Raw genomic sequence first — 9,786 nt, 5'->3', positions numbered from 1 at the left:
TGTTTTCTTTTAAGTGTTCTACAAGGGAATAAATCTATCGTTTTATAAAATTTATTGAATGTACTTTATTAAGATCAGTACTCATATAAATGGTTTGGGACTTTTTTCTGTTCCTGAAATTAAAATTACCAGCTTAAAAAAGATGTTTTAAATAAAATTCGTTAATTTAAAGAAATACGTTAAAGGACTTGAATATCATGCAAAGTAAATAGAAATAAAATAAAAAGAAGGTGTATTCAAATTTAACTTCCTTAAAGAGAAATTTCGGTTCTCTTTAAAGAAGTTGATTGAAGTTGATAAAATTATGATACAGTTACACCATGTCTTTATTTTGAAATTCTTTACATGATTAAAAATCCTAACTGGAAGATACATTTATTGTATAGTTCCAATATTACATAAACAGCTTATTACTTGTGTTGATCTTTTCAAAACTTTCTTGATGATGTGAAATTGAGCTCGAAAAGGGACTTTAAAAAACAATTACATTAGAATTTTGACGAAAGAGAACCGCCAAATACTACATTAAAGAAATAATAGTTCTAACCGATAAATGGCAAAAAGGGATATAAAAAAGGAAGTTTTTGGATTAATATTTTATTTTTCAAATTTTGGATTTTAAAATTTCAAATTCTTTTACCTAATAGAGTACACAAAATTTAATTGTTTTTGCAGAAAATAAATAAATAGTAAAATAAATTGTAAATAAATAAATCTATGTGAAGATTCTTTTTTTAATTTTCCTTTTATATATAATTATTTTCATTAATAAGTTAAAAAAATTTTTATTACAAAAAATACAACTTCATGCTTTAATCCTAGATTTAACTAGCAAAAAGTTATTAAGGATTAAGTAGTACTAAAATCCATCTTTTTAATTCAACTGTAAAAATTTAGGTACTAAGTATACCTCAAGCGGATGCAAAATAAATGTTTAAAATATCTTAAAGTATCTTTCATTTGTAAAATTAAAGTTTAACATGTTTATTTATTATATAATTAAATAAAATGAATGACTTTAAGTTTGTAAGATCAGTTTTTATGATATGCAATATTCAGTGATATATCAACCAAACTTTTTGTTAATTTTGTTTTGGTTTCCTAGATGGCTTTTACAAATTAGTTCTTTAAATTACAATTCGAGTGGAAATTTAATTTGAGAAAATTTAGGATTTCACTTTCCCATAATAAAATTTTTTATTTATTCTTTTTGTTAGATTTAAAATTGCAGGTCTCACAAATTAGTTCAATAGCATTAAACTGTTTCAAATAAATAATATCCGTGCAAATTAAAACGAATTGCAGATATTCGTAGTAGACATCCGTAAAAAAATCTGGAAACAGTTGTTAAATGTTCAGGAATAATGTTTACAGGACTAGACTAACCATTTCTTGGTTGATCTTTTAAAACCACATGTAATTTTATGACTAATTTTTGTAATTTTTTAACTTAATGGGTGTTAAGTTAATTTATATTAAGTTATAGCTTTTCAAAACACAAGTTTTTAATAATTAATGGCAAAAATAGCTTTTCTTACGTAATCTCACAAAAAGTCCAGTGGTGATAAATCACATGTTCTTTATGTCAATTAACATCATCCAAAACGTAAAAAAATTTGTCTCGGAAATATCTTTTGCAACGAAGCCAACATAGAGTGCGTTAAATGAATTGTGTTACTTTTTCTTTGAAGGCACATACTTTCCACATCTATACTTTCAATTTTACTCCAAAAAAATTGATGGTTTGTGTCACACCTTTGTCGTTTTCAAAAAATTATGAACTATTTTATCTCCAGACGTAATTCTAACCATATAATGTTTAATAGCCTTTATGGATGAGCTGGGCAAAGATAGAGTAGATGAGAGATTGAAAGATGGATTTTTTTTTGGTGGAAAATGGTCAAATTGCATACAGATGCCTACATAACGTTGAGTCTTCTCATCTTCTATTGAAGAGTTCAGCACAGAAAGAACTCAGTTCTTTGCATGATGTTAACGGCATGCCCAGATTATTTAGGTATTCTGAGTGAGGTCCTGAATCACGCCTTTCGAAAATATGCCTATAACCGGTGCCCTAGAATAGAGAAACATTGAGACGCGTCGATATCTCATTTAGATGTGAATTGAACGTAAGGACTTTTAAGCAGCTTTACTGTCTAATAGCATGTATCTATTTGTGCCAAATATATCATCCACTTTCAAACAAGCTATAGCTTCCCAAATGACAATTACTTCTGCCTAAAAAACTTACAATGATCCGGAAGTCTATAGTAGGAAGATTTATTCAATGTTTCTGAGAAAACTCCACTTCCTACACCACTACTTATTTTGTATCCATCAGCAAAAATGGTTAGACCCATTTTTGTAGTAAGTTTTCACAATTTTAACATGTTTCAGCATTTGTTATGTAGACTACACATAAAATCAGCCCCATTAAATGGATAACCCTTTAGTATTTATACCTGTAGTATACGTACCTTTAATATCTATATCCGTTATAAATACTTAACATAATATCCTTTAAAAAAAAATATGTATAAAATATTTGTGATTTTAATTCAGTTGCAGATATGTGTTTAAATATAACATGTTTAATTATTAATTTAATAAAAAAATCAAAAATACTTTTTTAAATAAGTTTTTTTAACCTTTATTGTCATAATTTGTAAAAGATGCATTTCATTTGTTTTATAGTTGTTTTGTACCTGTAATTTTATATCTTTATATAAAAAAAAGATTTCATATTTAACGAGTTTTAATGCAACAAATTATCGCGTGCAATTGGCAAATAATTCAAATTGGTTTTAATTTTATAAATTTAAATGTTAACACAATTTAATAAAAAGTAATTAATGAACGAACTTGACCCAGAAGCTGCTTGATTCGTATTGTTTGTATGCCAGCGGCATTAGATACTGGATTTAATTGTGCCACAAATCTGGAGTAAAGATGATCGTGTGTAATTGCTGTGCGCTTAATTACGGGCTACATTTTATAGACACAATCCAACAATCCAGATGTTTATAAAGCAATACTTAAACTGGTTTAATTAATTAAATTTGTTTTAATGCTTCTTCACTCATATATATCTCATGTGTATCTTATCAATCTTTCGTAATTTATGTATTTATTTTTTGAATTAAGTTTTTTAACTTAAATTTTGTTTTTATTTTCTCGTTCTTATATCAAAAGACGGTAAAAATAAAAATAAAATAAGTAGAGAAAGTGAGTAATAATTGTTAAAAGCTAATTTGGGTTAAAATTATTTATTCAATTATTTTTACGTTATTATGTTTATTTATACTCACAATTTTGATATTGATTAGATTTTTATACATAAAATCGATATCGTCAATATATGTATATATAAATACAGTTATATTAAAAAATAATTTAAAAAAAATTATATTGGTAATAGTAATTTTTCTTATGTTAACAGAAATATTTTGTTACATATATAGGGCCTCCCATAGGAACATCACGTCAAATCTGGAGTTGATTTTAAGTATAATAAACGAACAAAATCATATAGTGGGTACCATTTGTAATATTGCTGGAAGATCAAGGGCCAAAGAAAACTTAATTAACAGTACCCTACATTTTGTATTGCGTATTGAATTTCTTGTTTCTAGTGCAGTGGTTTCCAACTTGTTTTTGACCAAGCATCACTATGATTTAAGAATAATAAAGTTTTAGAATAATAAACTGTATGAGTATTTCAATATGCTTTATTCATCTCTGGTATAATGTATAACAAATTGTATAAGTGCATAGGTACATTATATAGGCTATAAAATAGGTATATAATTACTTGGAATTTTTTTGTGCTTATTATCTTATTATCTCACTGAATGAGACCTCAGTGAACTATAAGCTATGTATCCATACCTGTTAAATTTGATTCACGGACCATTTTTAAACATTTCGCGAACCACCACTTAGGAACCATTGTTTTAGTGGCTAGAAATATTAATAATAGTGGAGTAATACAAACGAGTTTCGTCTAGTTGTTAAAAATATTGACCTGTATAATAGTAAATAACTTTAATAAAAATGCTTACGAGGTACTAAATCTTCACGATGCGCCAGCTGATTGTAAGAACTCCTTTGTTTTGTATGATTTTGAACCTCATCAAATAATGAACATATAAGATCTGCATATTATGCTCAAACAATTAGTATTTCAATTTAATAGTTAATATAATGTTACTCATTATTGTCAAAACTCATTCAAATGGATAATTAAAGATAAATCAAAACCATATTTAATTCATTCAAAACCTGACTTAACAATGATGCTCTCTGGATGAAAAACTGACGTATCAATCAAATGAAACAAAATCTGTTCAGGTAACATGTGGTACAAAATGTTCTAATTGCCTTCCTGTTTTAATAACAATATCCAATTACCACAAGTTTTAGAAATAAAATACTTCGGTATACATCTGGATTCTATCTAGATAACTAACCTGAAAATCACACATATCACACTCAATCGAAATTCCAAACTATTACTCGATAATAAGCTGCTTACATACAAAACTGTACTAAAACCTATATGGAGTTCAATTTAGGGGTACTGCGGCAGACACAAACCTGGCAATAATCCAGCGATTCCAATCTAAAACACTACGAATAATCATAAATGCACGTTGGTATATAACGAATGAAGGGCTGCATAATCCATTACATGTTCAAACAATCAAAGAAGAAATATCTCGTATTATAAAGAATTACGCTCATCGCATATATATGGACCCATGCAGCAAAACCCGCTGGTCACAAGGCTGAGAAGAAAAACTTCAAGAGGCGTTTTAGATATGTAGGTGACATATTTCTATTTTTTTGTGTTTTTTTAGATTGTAATAAATATTACGATTTATATTAATAAATATTACTTATTGTCATTCATACCTGACAAATTTTAATAAAATAAATGGATTAAAAAAAATAAAAGAAGTCAAGTCAGGGTAATGTTTGGTGATTTTTTCAATATATGTTGTTTGGCCCATCATGAATACATTTAAGAGACATATAAATAAATAATCCGTTAAATATTTTATAAAATAATAGTATTTCATTACATGCCGTGATTATGCTAAAGTGGATATCAAAAACTCCATAAATAATGTTGATCTACTTTACTTGTATCGTTGTATGGAGATAGTATTTTTTAAAAATTTTTGGACTAGTATTTTTGTGAAACACTTTGTATTGTAAAAACGATTTTTTAATCATTTAACTGCTTGATAGTAGTAGATATCAATTTGATGTTATTTTATGTAATTAATATTTATTAATAATAATAATTGCATTTTACTTTGGTTGCTCTGGTCGTTATACTAATGGCACATTAGGTTTGTTTTTTTTTTTTTTTGTGGTGAGGAGATGGAATGCTTTATGCACCGTCAAACCGACCGTCGTCGGAATCGTGTGCCTGATTTCCTAACATTAATATGTAGTATACGGACTAAAACACCCCCTCTTCAGCGAGACTTATTCCTCCTCAGAACCGTTTTCGCATTACTTCGAGGTGGGTCTCTTTTATGTTGGCATTTTAAGCTACGCTCTCTTGATTTTCGATCTGCGTACAGACCACCACTTTTCATCGCATTTTCTTAGTGTTCACTCTATTTATTATATTTCTTATTCTAGTTTCTAGTTTCGTCCAGACCAACACTTTTCACCGCATTTTCTTAGTGTCCACTCTATTTGTTATATTTCTTATTCTTGTTTCTGGTTCTCCTTTCTAGATCTAATTTCTTCGTTTTGAGAACTTGAATCACATATGACTTTATCGTTCGCCAACTCTCTGGGTTCACTTTTATCTCTTCCACTATATTATTATTATCACCTTTTACAGTAAAAGAAGGTGTGCTCTGCGTCGTCACAGTCTCCATCGCCAAATCCATTTCGGGCAAATTTATTTTACCCATGCGGTACAGGTACTTACAAAATCATCCATGTCCGTTCAGCATCTGAGTGAGATATTAATTTGTGTCTCCCGATTTCCGTTTGAGCCAAGTGATTATATTTGGTATCAATCTAGCTGTCCAGCTACCTTGCGTGCTATTGTTCCATCTTTGTTACCACATTGCGATGGTTTGGTCCTGATATTCTCATGCCATTTGTTGAGTATAATCGCCGTTTGTTGTTTGTTGTTTTTTAAGAAAATACAAATTGACAAATGTTTGAAATTTAAAAAACAAAACTTTAGTGCAGCGTTGGCTTGTTTAGTTAAAATGTGCGAAATCATTCATTCAGTGCGATAAAAGTTTTAAGTGTTGGATCGCCAAAAAAAAAACCATTAGAGAAAACTTATTCACATAAATTTAAAAAAAAATAGCTTTAAAACTTGAAAATAAAAATTTAACTCTAACAAAAGCGTTCTATTTATATTTATTTGAAGCGAGATAAACAACATTAAGAGCATTGTAAATATAAAACACATTAGCAATTTTTTTGTTGCAATAAAAAATTTATTAAGTATCAGCGCCGTTAAATGTTAATACTTTTGCATTTTGTTTTTATCTGAAACAATTGGGCTAATACGTACTTCTCTACCTTGGTATTTATTCACGCTTATTATAATCCCATTAGGTCTTTGGGTCATATGTGTAACATTACGGCCACGCCTTCTTTTTCAATAGCAACATTTAGTCAAAGTACCGCATATTAAGTACAAATTGTATATTTCCATATTTCAATTTTTTCACATATTCATATTTCAGTTATTTCCAAGCTCTAATATTAGTTTCTCAATATATGATCTGAAAGTAATTAAAATAATTTTTCAATATTTAAGTACGAGTAATTTAATTTATTATAAATTACAAGTAAAAGTCAAAGCTTCGGTTTTGTTTTCATTAAGTGGCTTATTATGTATTATTGTGTTAGTTCGCGAATTAATTAGAGCTGAAAGTCGGTATTATATACGTATATTAAATGTAGTAAACTCATTAAATCAAATAGAAAATAATTACAAATAACACATAATAATGAGATGAAAAATACCACAAAACACCCAAAGACACATGCTCTGGGCTCTTGCACAGCAATTGTCGGCGGACTATGTAATCGGACTGTAATAAATGTTGGTAAATGCATTGTGGCTACAATGATTTTTATTTAACAATTATTTATTTATCGTACCAAGAAGAGTTGAAAATGTTTTCAATGAAAGTAAAATTTGTTTAAAATGTTTATTCAAATTCAAAGAAAAATAAATGAAAGTAAATATCTCGGAAAATGCAATAAAAGTTAATTAAGCTGCTAATAGCTGCATCCGCGACGAGCAGCGACTGGCTTACACCACGTATCGTATATTGTAGCATTGAAAATCGTCAATTAAATCTTTTCAAATTTATCGATGCAATTTTACTAACCTAATTTTGTGTTTGCTTTTTCGATTTTTTGCTTTATTTATTTACTTATTTTTTTTTTAAGTATCGCAAATTTATAACAAATTGACAAGTTTATTACGTAATTTGAATGAAGTACGAAGATACAACGCCCGATATTTTTTCGTATTCACAACTCAGCTCACAATTGGATCAATTACAATATGTACTGATTCAATTGATTAACAAATATTTACTTTTACTCGGTTGACGATTTTTATTTATTTACAATATTTATTTTGATTCAACGGTTGAATAAATTTAATTAACTTTAACGTTCATTGATTTTGTTTATTTATTTATTTTGCATAAATATATATGCTAGTTAACGCTATAGTGCTATATTGACCTTATCAATTTGAACATTTCGAAAGATTTCATTGCAATTTTGACAGATTTTTAATTTTAGAAGAAAAGTAAGAATGTGCGATGTTTTGTGTTTGTTATTGATTTTGAATAGTAATAAGTGCTTTCCATTCCACACTAATTGGTTCATTATATTTGGAAAGTAGCGAAGCTTTATTAAGCACTAGAAATTAGGTCTAAGATATGTTACTTTTAATAAATCAATCTATATTAAGAGAACATAACAAATTTAATTCGACACTTTTTGGTATAGTTCGATACATTAATTATCTATAGACATAATACAGAAAGCTAAAAGTGGTGTTAAAACCAACGCATAAAAAATAAATATATATACAGAGTATTTACCGGTTTTGTGAGTTATTATGATAAGAGACTTCTTCTACTTGGTAACCATAACTAATAATGGCATTAAAGGGTATACTTTCCTATACTATACTAAGAATTGTGAGGATGGGTGTTTATCGTTCTCTAGTTCTTGATTTGCAATAAAAAGTTTCAGTAAAGAAGTACAGTAAAGTAACAACAAAATATATTTTAAAAAAACCGGTTTATATTATTTTTTAGGTACGAAGATTGTTGTTCTTCAGTAGCATTCTTTAATAAAATGGACTATATGAAGTCTTTTTTTAATTGTGTTCAAAAGGTCAGTAGTTATCAATATATTAAATATTGATAGATATAGCAAGATTTGTTTGAAAGATTAGTTTTATATCTCATATATTGAGCTTTGAATGGTTTAATTCAATCAACGATCTCATGGATTGTTATCAATTACTGTGTCTACATTATGTTCAACTGGCCTTCTAGACCATAGCGCATCTTCAATATCAAAATTGATGGATCAAAAAATTCAATAAATAGATTACTTTGTTTGGGTATTGTTAGAAATATGATAAGTTCATTTATAAAAAGTCTCTGTATTTATAATTGAATTGTTAATTTAAGTCAGGTTATACCGGCGCTCCCTAGGGATCCACTTAGGTTTATTGGCTCATTGTGTTACCGTACATAAAAGAAAACTCAGGATTTAAAACCACCTACAACCTTTGGTTAAGTTCAAAATGCTGTGGGAGGTCATTGTAATTGAGCAAGACCCTCAAGAGAGAGGACTTCTAAAGTGTTGAGTCGGCGCTGTGCATGAGCTGGGTAAAGACAGAGCAGATGAGAGGCACTCTCATCGTCTTCCCCACAGCTGCGACCGGTATGATTGAAAAGGAGATTCAATCTTTTAGCATGGTTTCCTAGTTTTCAGTGACCTGCAAGTAAACCTAACATAAGACCGATATCTCTACGAGGCTACTCGGTGAGAATATTGGATTTCCTTTTAGTGAAAAGTGGTCAGATGCATACAGTTGCCTATATATCGTTGAGTATTCCCATCTTTTATTAAAAATTTCAGCACAGAAAGAACTCAGTAACAATTTGAACTATTATTAACCAGTGCTTCTCAAGTGTTTTTATGTCGCGGCTCACTTAAAGTTTTATGTAAAAGCATTGTTCCCCGTACATAACATATTTGTTATTTAGGTACGTTTATGCAAGAAAGGTTTGGAAATATTAGCAAATCAACCGAATATTTATTCATCGAATGACGATGAACTGTATTCTTCGCAATAAACAATCTCTTTATTTTGCGTATCCAGCGTATGTCATACATTAAATATATAGTATAAATACTAGTATAAATACTATATAACGTTATTTTTATTTGTTTTACGAAATTTATTACTAAATAACAGATTTTATTATACTTTGCATTTAAAGTAAAAGAAGACTGACTACAGAAATGATCCTGTGTAGTATAGTCTAGGTAAAGCTGACGACATTAGGCCATAGCTTTAAATAAATAATGTATATTGTATTGATAATTATTGTATGTTTTAAATTATTAATAAAGTATACTACTACTTCTATTACTTTTTAACTACTACTTATTAACTACTACTTATTAACTACAATTTATTAACTACTACTTATTCTTATGATTCAAATGTAATTAATTTATTTTATTTTTTAA

The 9,786-nt window shown here is 28.4% G+C and overlaps 1 pseudogene; it reads right to left on the bottom strand.

Moving 5' to 3' along the window:
* Window positions 1–9,496: 9,496 nt before the first annotated feature.
* On the bottom strand, window positions 9,497–9,578 carry LOC119673552 (annotated as a pseudogene).
* Between the last annotated feature and the right edge of the window lie 208 nt (window positions 9,579–9,786).

The sequence above is a fragment of the Teleopsis dalmanni genome, chromosome 1, assembly GCF_002237135.1.
Source record: "Teleopsis dalmanni isolate 2A chromosome 1, ASM223713v2, whole genome shotgun sequence".
Taxonomy (NCBI): domain Eukaryota; kingdom Metazoa; phylum Arthropoda; class Insecta; order Diptera; family Diopsidae; genus Teleopsis; species Teleopsis dalmanni.
This window is presented reverse-complemented; position numbering and strand designations above follow the sequence as displayed.